The following is an 11,622-nucleotide window of genomic DNA, read 5'->3' on the forward strand; positions in this document are numbered from 1 at the left end:
TCACGAAACCCCTGGTCAACCAGGTTGACAAATTCCATGTCATTCTGGTCTCCTTCTTCATACATAATTCACATGTCTCATTTGTCATCAACTCTTGTTATTTTACAATATTTCTCACATACATCTCTTTATCCTCATTCAAATGACTTCACCAGAATTCAGGCTTTTATCACTCCTCACTTCTGCACTACTGTCACAGTTTACTGGTCTGTCTCTCTATCTTGGCCCTCAATACTCCAGCATATCCTCTGTTCAGCTGCAAAAATGTTCTTCTTAGAGTTTAGGTCTTCCTAATCACTCCAAGCATTTAATAAACTCTGTTGCCCCCTATTACCCTAAGGAGCAAATATAAAGTCTTACTCATAGATTGTCTCTTTTGTAAAAAAATTACAATGTATTCAAAACCATTAGAAAATGCTCTAAATTACTATTAAGGAGAGAAATGCAAATAAAAAGTGTGACAAGGGTACATGGGGTATGATGATGATTTAAAAATCAGAATACATGAATAAAAACTTATTTTAATAGAGTTTTCTTTTGTATATTGTCTTCTCCCTTGAATGCTCTCAGTAGGCTTCTTGAAGGGAGAAATTGTTCCCCCCACTTTGTTTTGCTATTACTGGTACTTAATATACTGCCTGGGACATTGTAATAACTTAAAAAATCCTTCCCTCCCTCCCTCTTTCCCTTCTTCCCTCCACCCCTCCCTATCTTTATCCTTCCTTTCTTCTTTCCTTCCTTCCTTCCTTCCTTCCTTCTCAATATCTTCCTCCATTTCCTATTTCCTTACATATTCCTTCCACTACACTGTCTACAATCCAGTTCCTCTGACTAATTATTTCTCTCCCAGGAAGATCTATTGCTTGATTGTGTTTGAATTTCGTACCCCCCCCATCCTGAATGTTCTGCATCTTAACCTTTTTCAAGTCTCAGCTTAAATCTCACCTTCTCTAAGTCTTTTATCATTTTTCCACATCAATCTGCTTCTAGTCCCTTCCCTGAAAGAATGTCTGCTATTTATTCCATACACCATTTATATATTTACCATTTACACTACACACTATAGTAAGAGGTGGATAAATAAGAGGAGAGGTTGTGGGAAGGGGAATAAAATTAGGGAGGAGAAAGGGGGGAAACTGACTAGAAATGAAAAGTTGGAGGGAAGGGTAAGTGGGATAAGAGAAAGGGCAGAATCTAAGGAGGAATTAAAAAATGGAAGGGGATACACAGACAGTAATCATAACTGAGAATGTGAATAGTATGAACTCACCGATAAAAAGGAAGTGGATAGTAGAATGGATTAAAAACCAGAATCTTACTATATGTTGTCTATAAGAAACACATTTGAGGCAGGTAGACATACACAGGGTAAAAGTAAAAGGAAGGATGGAGTATAATTTACTAGACTGCAACAGAGACAAAGAAGGCAGAAGTAGCAATTATGATCCCAGACAAAGTTAAAGCCAAAATAGATCTCATTAACCATCCTTACCACTCTTCCACCTATGAGACAATACACTGAAATTAAGGGTTTAAAAAAATAGATCTCATTAAAAGAGATAGAAGGTAATTACATCTTTATAAAAAGCAGTATGAATAACAGAGAAATATAAATACTCAACATATATACACCAAATATTTCTAAAGGAGAAACTAAAGGCTCTTAAGGAGGAAATATTTAGCAAAATCATACTAGTGGGGTAACTTAATCTTCTTCTATCAGAACTAGGTAAATTAAACCAAAAAATAAATACAAAAGAAGTAAGGGGAGTAAATGAAATGCTAGAAAAATTAGAGCTAATAGATATTTGGAGAAAAATAAATATGGATAAAAAGGAATATACTGTTTTTCAGCATCACATGGCACATATATGAAGATCAACCATGTAATATGATATAAAAAGATTGCAAACAAATGTACAAAATCAGAAATAATAAATGCAATTTTTTCAGACCATAATGCAATAAAAATCAAAATCAATAAGGGCTTGTGGAAAAGCAGATTTAAAATCAATTGGAAACTAAATAATCTAATTCGTCAAAATTGGTGGGTCAAAGAACAAATGAAAAAACCTAATGATTTCATTGAAGAGAATGACAATGAGGACACATCATATCAAAATCTATAGGATGTAGCCAAAGCAGTACTCAGGGGAAAATTTATATACTTGAGTGCATATATTAACAAATTAGGCAGGGCAGAGGTCAATGAATTGGATATGCAAATTAAAAAGAAAACTAGAAAGAGAACAAATTAAAAATCCCCATATAAAACTAAAATGGAAATCATAAACAATCAGAGGAGAAATTAATAAAATTGAAAATAAAAGAACTATTGAAATAAGAAATGACTAGGAGCTGGTACTTTGAAAAAACAAATAAAATATATAAAGTACTGGTTAATCTAATTTAAAAAGAAAGAAGAAAATCAAATTAACAGTATCAAAGATGAAAAGAGTGTCCTCACCTCTAATGAAGATGAAATTAAGTTAATTATTACAAGTTATTTTGCCAAATTACATGGCAATTACTATGACAATCTAGATGAAATGGGTGAATGTCTACAAAAATATAAATTGCCTAGATCAACAAAAGAGGAAATAGAATACTCAAAAAATCCCATCTCTGAAAAAGATATTAAATAAGCCATTAAGGAACTCCCTAAGAAAAAATCCCCAAGGCCAGATGAATTAACGTGAATTTGATGAAACACTTAAAAAACAATTAATCCCAATACTATACAAATTACTTGACAAAATAAGCAAAAAAGGAGTTCTACCAAATTTCTTTTATGACAGAAATAGAGCACTGATTCTAAAGCCAGGCAGACCAAAAATAAAACAAAACAACAACAAAAAAACAAAAAACAAACTACAGACCAATCTCCTTAATGAATGCAGAGGCAAAAACCTTAAATAGAATACTAGCAAAAAGACTCCAGCAAGTTATCACAAGGATTGTTCACTCCGACAGGGTGGGATTTATATCAGTAATGCTAGGACGGTTTAATATTAGGAAAATTATCCATATAATTGACCACATAAGCAACCAAACCTACAGAAATCACATGATTATCTCAATAGATGCAGAAAGTCTTTGAAAAAATACAACACTCATTTCTTTTGAAAACCCAAGAAAGTATATGAATACATGGGCCTTTCCTCAAATTAATAAACGGCATATATTTAAAACCATCAGCAAGTATCATCTGCAATGTGGATGAGTTTGAAGTCTACATAATAAGATCAGGAGTGAAGCAATTATGCCTATTATCACTATTATTTAACATTGTACTAGAAACACTAGCAGTAGCAATTAGAGAAGAAAAAGGAATTGAAGGGTTTAAAGTAGTCAATGAGGAGACTAAAGAATCACTCTTTGCAGATGACATGATGGTCCACTTAAAGAATCCTAGAGAATTAACTAAAAAGCTAGTGGCAATAATCAACGACTTTGGCAAAGTTGCAGGATACAAAATAAACCCGCATAAATCATCAGCATTTCTATATATTTCCAACACAACTCAGCAACAGGAGTTAAAAAGAGGAACTCCATTTAAAATCACTCTAGACATTACAAAATATTTAGGCATCTATTTGCCAAGACAAACACAGGAATTATACGAACACAACTATAAAACACTTTTCACACAATTAAAATTAGATCTAAATAATGGTAAAAAGATTAACTGCTCATGGGTATGAGCTAATATAATAAAAATGACAATCCTATCCAAATCAATTAATTTATTTAGTGCCATATCAATCAAACTACTAAGAAACATTTTTACTGAAGTAGAAAAAAAATTAACATAGTTCATTTGGAAGAATAAAAGATCAAGAATATCAAGGGAACTAATGAAAAAATGTGAAAGATGGGGGCCTAGTAGTACTAGATGTTTTTCTGTACTATAAAGCAGTGGTAATTAAAACAATATGGTACTGGCTAAGAGACAGAAGGGAGGATCAATGGAATAGACTCGGGGCAAATGTCCTCAGTAAGATAGAGGACGATAAACCCAAAGATCCCAGCTTTGGGGACAAAAACCCAGTATTTGACAAAAACTTCAGGGAAAATTGGAAAACAATATGGGGGATATTAGGTTTAGATCAACATCTTACACTCTACATGAAAATAAATTCAGAATGAGCAAATGACATTCTGGAAGGCAATTTGGAATTATGCTGAAAGGCCTTTAAAAAAAATGACTGCCTTTTGATCCAGCCATACTTCTGTTTGGTTTATACCCCAAATAGATAATAAAGAAAAAGACTTGTACAAAAATATGTATAGCCATGCTCTTTGTGGTGGCAAAAATTGGAAAATGAGGGGGTGTCCATTGATTGGGGAATGGCTGTACAAATTGTGGTATATGATGATGATGGAATATTATTGTGCTGAAAGGAATAATGAACTGGAGGAATTCCATGTGAACTGGAAAGATCTCCAAGAATTGATGCAGAGTGAAAGGAGCAGAACCAGGAGAACATTGTACATACAGACTGATACATTGTTGCACAATCGAATATAACAGACTTTTCTACTAGCAGCAATGCAATTATACAGGGCAATCCAAAGGAACTTATGAGAAAGAATGGTATGAATATCCAGAGAAAAAACTGTGGGAAAAGAAATGCAGAAGAAAAAATATATGATTGATTACATAGTTTGATATGGATATGATTAGGGTTTTATGTTAAAATATCACTCTACTGAAAATATGAATAACTTGGACATAACTTTTGAGCAATTACACATGTATGACTCAGTGGAACTGCTTGTCAGCTCCAGGAAGTGGGAGGTAAGGAAAGAGCAAGGGTCAAGAGGAATCATGAATCATGTAACCATGGAAAAATATTCTAAAGAAAAAAAGAAAAAAATTAAAAATCATCTTTCTTAAAAATTAATTAAAATTTAAATTTAAAAATCAAATCAAATCAAATCATTTTAGACAATATAAAATATATGAGAATCTATTTGCCAAGACAAACTCTGGAATTATATGAACCCAACTACAAAACACTTTTCACACAAATAAAACTATATCAACACAATTGAAAAAGTATTAATTGCTTATTGGCAGGATGAACTAATATAATAAAAGTGACAATCCTACTCAAATTAACTGACTTATTCAATTCCATAACCATCAAACTACAAAAAAAACCTTTTTTTATAGAATCAGAAAACATGATAACAAAGTTCATCTGGAAGAACAAAAAATCAAGAATATCAAGGAAAATAATTTAAAAAAAGGAAGGATGGTGGCCTAAGTACTAGACCTTAAACAGTATTATAAAGCAATGATCATCAAAACAATATGGTACTGGCTAATACATAGAAGGGTAGATCAATTGAATAGATTTGGAGTAAATGACCTTAGCAAATTAGTGTTTGATAAACCCAAAGATCCCAGGTTTGGGGGGAAGAACCCACTATTTGAGAAAAATTGCTGGGAAAACTAGAAAATAATATAGGAAAAATTAGGCTGCGATCAACTTTCCATACCATATACCAAGATACATTCAAAATGGGTTAATGATTTAAATATAAAGAGTGAAATTGTAAATAAATTAGATGATCACAGAATATTATACTTGTCAAATATATGGGAAAGGAAAGAATTTAAGATCAAGCAAAAGACAGAAACATTACAAGATGTAAAAGGAATAATTTTGATAAAATTAAATTTAAAAGGTTTTGTATGAACAAAACCAATTCAACCAAAATTAGAAAGGAAGCAAGAAACTGGGTGAGGGGGAAATTATAGCAAAATTCTCTGACAGAGGTCTAATTTCTCAAATATATAAGAAACAAAGTCAAATGTGCAAGACATCAAGCCATTCCCCAATTACCAAATGATCAAGGGATATTAATAGGCAATTTTCGGATGAAGAAATCAAAAATATCAATAAGCATATGAAAAAGTTTTCTAAATCCCTCCTAGTTCAAGAAATGCAAATCAAAAAGCTCTAGGGTACCACTTCACACCTAGCAGATTGGTCGATACAACAGAAAAGGGTAATAATAAATGTTAGAGGGGATGTGGCAAAATTGGGACACTAATGCATTGCTGGTAGAGTTGTAAACTGATACAACCATTCTGAAAGGCAATTTGGAATTATGTCCAAAAGGCTTTAACAGAATGCATGCCCTTTGATCCTGCAATACCACTACCAGATTTGTACCCCAAAGAGATAAAAAAATGTTTGTACAAAAATATTTGTAGCCACTCTCTTTGTGGTAGCAAAAAATTGGAAAATGAGGAAGTATCCCTGAATTGGGGAATGGTTGAACAAATTGTGGCATATGATGGTGATGGAATACTATTGTGCTACAAAGAATGATGAACTGCTTGATTACTATAAAAACTGGTAAGACCTCCATGAATTGATGTGGAGTGAAATTAGCAGAACCAGAAGAATATTGTACACAGTAACTGAAACATTATGGGGCAATCAAATGTAATAGACTTTGCTACTAATAGCAATGCAACGATCCAGGACAAACTCAAGGGACTTATGAAAGAGAATGCTTTCCACATCTGGAGATAGTACTGTGGGAGTAGAAATGCAGAAGGAAAACCTTTGATTTATTACTTATTTATATGGTTATAGGACTTGGGGTTTTGGTTTTAAAAATCTACTCCAATACAAAAATGAATGAAATGTAAGTATCTATTGAGTGATAATACATATATAACCCAGGGGAATTTTTTGTCAACTCCAGGAGGGGGGAGGGAGAGAACATGAATCATGAAACCATTGGAAAAATACTTTAAAATTAATAAATTTAAATAAATAAATAAAATAATAAATAAGCCTTTAAAAACTTTAAATAAATTACTTAGTTGCTACATAAAAATGATTAAAACCTCCCTCTAACAAAATTAAAAAAACATTCCTCTCCAAACTTTCATCTAATGAAGTGTCTTCCATGCATATACTATATATTAAGTCCTCTAATGCTAAGTTAAAGATACAAGACCAAAGAAAGAAAGAATTAAATGTCCCTGTCCTCAAATAGCTCAAATTCTACTGGAGGGTTTCAACATCAATAAACCAAATATTTGTTAAACACCTACTATGTGTCAAATGCACTGCCAGGAAGAACTATAGACTTCGAGTAACCATATGAATGACCAGAATTTTAGCTGACCCAAAAGCTGGAGGAGGTAGAGATGAGAGCTAAGTTTAGCAGCTAGGTGACATAGTAGTTAGCACATTGGTCTTATACTCAGGAAGACCTGACTTCAAATTTAGTCTCAGGTACTTATTAGAGGTACAAACCAGGACAAGTCACTTAATCTCCATTTCAGTTTCCTTCTCTATAAAATGGAAGAAATATCACTCACCTTTCAGGGTTATTGTGAGGCTACATTGAAATATGTTAGGATAATATTCAACAGGCTGCTCTCTCTTCAGTAGCTGGACAGCGTTTCCCTCTGGGGAACCCTCCTCCCCTCACTAGAGAAGGTAGCATTTGACAAATATATATATATATATATATATATATATATGTGTGTGTGTGTGTGTGTGTGTGTGTGTGTATCTTTCTTATTTCTATTTATCAGTTCTTTATCAAGAGGAGGACATATAAAAATAATTCATTAAACAATATATTTGTGGTTGTAAAAAAAAAAGAGAGAGTTGATGATTAGCCTGAGAAATCTCCCCCAGCCGGGAAATCAACTGGCAGGCTAGACAGTGAGAAACTTCTTGGAGATGATGGACTAGACTAGAAGCAGATCTCAGCAACAAGTAACTATTTTAATTTAAAGGTAATAGGAATATCTTGAGGGTGTGAGGATCAAGGAATGATGGGTGAGGATAGAGGTTTAAAGGAAAAAGCTAAACTAAAAACTAATTGATAAACAGCTGGGCATACCCCCTTGGGGAAAAACTTTGGATGGAATCCTGCCACACTGGCTTGGCAACATTTGGTGTAATTCAGCTGCTAGATGAAAAAACCAAACTTGGCTAGATATAAATAGCTGTTGGCCTTAAGAGATGACTTTCTTGATGGTTTTGATGAATATTATAATTGATGATGTTCAAATATAATTATAGGATTTAACTGTTGACCTAAGTAGCAGATCCCTAAAATTAGAGAGCTAACACAAGTTGGTGGTAAAGCTTCAGGATTTGACTGGAAAGCTTTTCCCCTTCCACCCTTTTCCACCCATCTAATTCACAACTGAGTCCCTTTGCCTTGGAGTGATCTCCTATTAATAGGGGTGCTCCAAAGGTCTTCCACTGTCTCATGCCAGCTTTGGGCATTCTAAAATCTGAACACCCTCTTGCTACAGTTGGCACAAGATGGCTACTGGCAAAAACTATTTACAATACAAGATGGTTATTTGCAAAAGCTATGTATAGATAATTTTTCATGAAGAACTTTACAATGATGAAAATTATATAAATGTTACTTATTATTCTCCATCAGAGCACCACCTGGCAACAACTAATGGATCACTGTATGGCAGAGACCATAAAGTCTGTGGCATTAGGGATAGCATGAAGACATTAGTGGATCTTCAGCATCAGAGGGTTGTGTCTGTCTTTCTCTTCATTGCCTCTTTCATTCCCTGACTTCCCTGGATTCCTTCAAATACCACCCAAAATGCTTCTGCAAAAAGTTTTTCCCCATTCGTCCTTAATTCTAATGCCTTCTTTCTAAGATCATCTCAAATTTGTCCTGTACATACCTTTTTTGCATAGTCAATTCATATTGTATCTCTATTAAAATATGAGGCCCTTGAGGACAAGGAATGTCAAATATAGTTTGGCCATCCTTTTCCTCATGTGTATGCTTTCCTTCTTAAGATCTCTATATGTATCCATTCTCTCTGTTTATATTGGGTATATTTGTGGGACCCAGATTCATGGAAAATATATTGTTATGATTTTTTAAATAAGCTATTTCAGTAAATTGCTTTCAGCTAATAGTTTCCTCTGGTAGCTATTAGTAGGTAAATCAGTGGAAATGCATGAGCTAATAGAGTTTTAGAAATGAAGAATCACAGATTACTTTGAGCCCAAATTATCAGGGGATGGCATTTGGGACGTTCCATGGGACAATATATATATATATTGCATATACTTACAAGTCTATATTCATCCCCTAAATAGAATGGGAGCTCCTTTGGGAAAAGAATTGTTCATTTTGAACTTCATACTGTCAGCACCTTCCTCCCTCCCTCCCTCCCTCCCTCCCTCCCTTCCTTCCTTCCTTCCTTCCTTCCTTCCTTACACACTTACTACTGAATTTATGCTGAACCATGCCTTGTGCAAAGGTACAGTGGTGAGAAGATGGAATGACTTGTGTAAAAAACAGCAAGAATGAAGATAGCAAATCCAAAGAGACTTCAGGAAGGAAAGCATATTAATAACCAGTAGGAGAATGGCTAACACAAGAGGGGTGACTTCCTTGAGAGTTCAAAAAACAATACATTCCAAGCATGTAAAATGACAGAAAATTTCAATGTGGAATCTAGAAACCCCAAAACGTATAGCCTTCTGAGCTCTGATACACCCCACCCCCGCCAGTTTAGTTAGCTTGAAGGTGAAGATCTCACATTTGACCTTGTCACATAAGTTCCCCCCCTCAAAGGAAAAGTCCAATTTCACAATATTAGGAATAACAATAGATCTTAAAGTAGTTTAGGTGGGGCTAACCTTTTTTGTGCCAATGACTTCTCTCCTTAGGCCAAGGTCCTTCACCATGATAGCCCAGCCCTTGGCTGGATCATTCTCTTTTGTGTCCATTGTAAAGCATCAGTCTTCCCCTGATTATACTGCCTAGGACTCTTCATTTTCTTTGTAGCTATAGTAAAGGCAATCAAGTATACTCTCCTATCCTCAGTCCCCAGTTCCCTTATAAGGGCATATAAACTTCCCAATTTTCATGGTACTTGGGAGTTTCATCTAGTGTGGTTTTTTCAGTTTAACAAAAACATTCAACAGCAGGAAATAGATTCCAGGATTTGAAGAAAGACAAGCCATTGAAGTGTGGCTATAACATAGAATGCATAAGGCAAAGAAAACTAGAGTAGATTTAGGAAAGCCTTCAAAAATAAAAGGTCAATGAGTTTATATTTTATGCTTGAGGCAATCTGGTCATTTCTTGATAAATTCTTGTTGCTATTGTTCTTTGTCTTTAATTTTCAAAGAAAAGCAGTGATATCATAGGGTAATGCCCTGACTTCTGCATGAATTGGATTTAAATGAGGCAGAATTTAACAAAGTTGTCAATTTACTACAACCCCAGGGAGAATTTTTTTTTTCAGAGACTAATCACAAGTGACCTCCCTTATTCCCTGGTTCCTAACAGCTTCTCAAAAATGATACTCAATTCCACCTATAAATTTCCTGGACTCATTTATCTTCTTTTTGATAGCACAAAGCAATGATCCCAGACAGCTCCTTCTGCTTCTTTATCCAGTTATCATTTTTATTCAATTATATCTTTATTTTCCCTTAGAGTGACCATCTCCCACTGGAGAATCCCTGGTCTAAAGACTGAAGACCTCTATTATCTCTTCTTTGTACCAGCATTAGCATCAACATTTGCATACATAAAGGCCAATTACATTACAATTATTCTAATTCTGGCCAGACTGGCTTTTCAATCTATTTATGATTTATGGGGATGATCTGATACATACATAAATCATTCACAATAAAAATTCAGGAAAATAAAGAGAAAAATCCTAAATTCAGCCAATATTCCAGTTTAATTCAACAATCATTTGGTTAAAAGACATCTGTTAAAACAGTATTACAGGGCTTCCGGGTTAAGATGGCGGCAGAGTAAGAAGCAGCTCTAAACCTCTCCTGACCGAAACACACAAAACTCCTCAAGGGGACATAAAAACAAGTCCAGACGAACGGAGGAACCCCACAACAGGGCACAGCGTGGAAGGTACGTGGAATCGAGACATTTCCAAGCTAAAAAGGGCTCTCACTCAAGCGCAAGCTGAGCAACCGCCCCACCCCCACCCCCTCCACACTCACCTATAGCTCTGAACCCAGCTAAAAAGAAATAGAGCAAGTTTGGGGCACCCATCGAGTCATCAGCAGCTCCGGGACCTGTTCCTGAGAGCAGCAAGACTTAGGACCCCATTAAGTCAAGAATGCACGCGAAATCTGAGCGCGCGCACGCGCGCGCGCAGGAGCGGACGCTGGGAGCGGAGCGCCGGCTGAGCAGAGGCTTGGGTGCCGGCTGAGCAGAGGCGTGGGTGCCTGCTGAGCAGAGAAGTGGGTGGAGGCAAACACAACCAGGAACTAAAGCCTAAGTGGGGAACCAGTGCAGACGGGTATACGACTGTGGAAGTAGCTCCCTGAGACTTGTAAAGAAACCTCCTGCAGAGGTTCAAGCAAGGGAATCCACCAGGGGGCTTGACCTTGGAAAAAACTAGAACTCAGTCCTCAGGAGCCAATAGATCTCAGACAGACACTGAGAGCGAGGATAAACCTGAGAAGCTGCTGGGCTAATGATGGCTAACCAGTTACAGGAAATTCAGAAGAGAAAGAATAATAACAAAAAAAAGAAGTCTTTAACACTCGACAGCTTCTACACAGAGAAAATCCAGACAACCGAGCAAACAGAGGAGGAGAACAA

Source organism: Gracilinanus agilis, chromosome 2, assembly GCF_016433145.1.
Source record: "Gracilinanus agilis isolate LMUSP501 chromosome 2, AgileGrace, whole genome shotgun sequence".
Classification (NCBI taxonomy): domain Eukaryota; kingdom Metazoa; phylum Chordata; class Mammalia; order Didelphimorphia; family Didelphidae; genus Gracilinanus; species Gracilinanus agilis.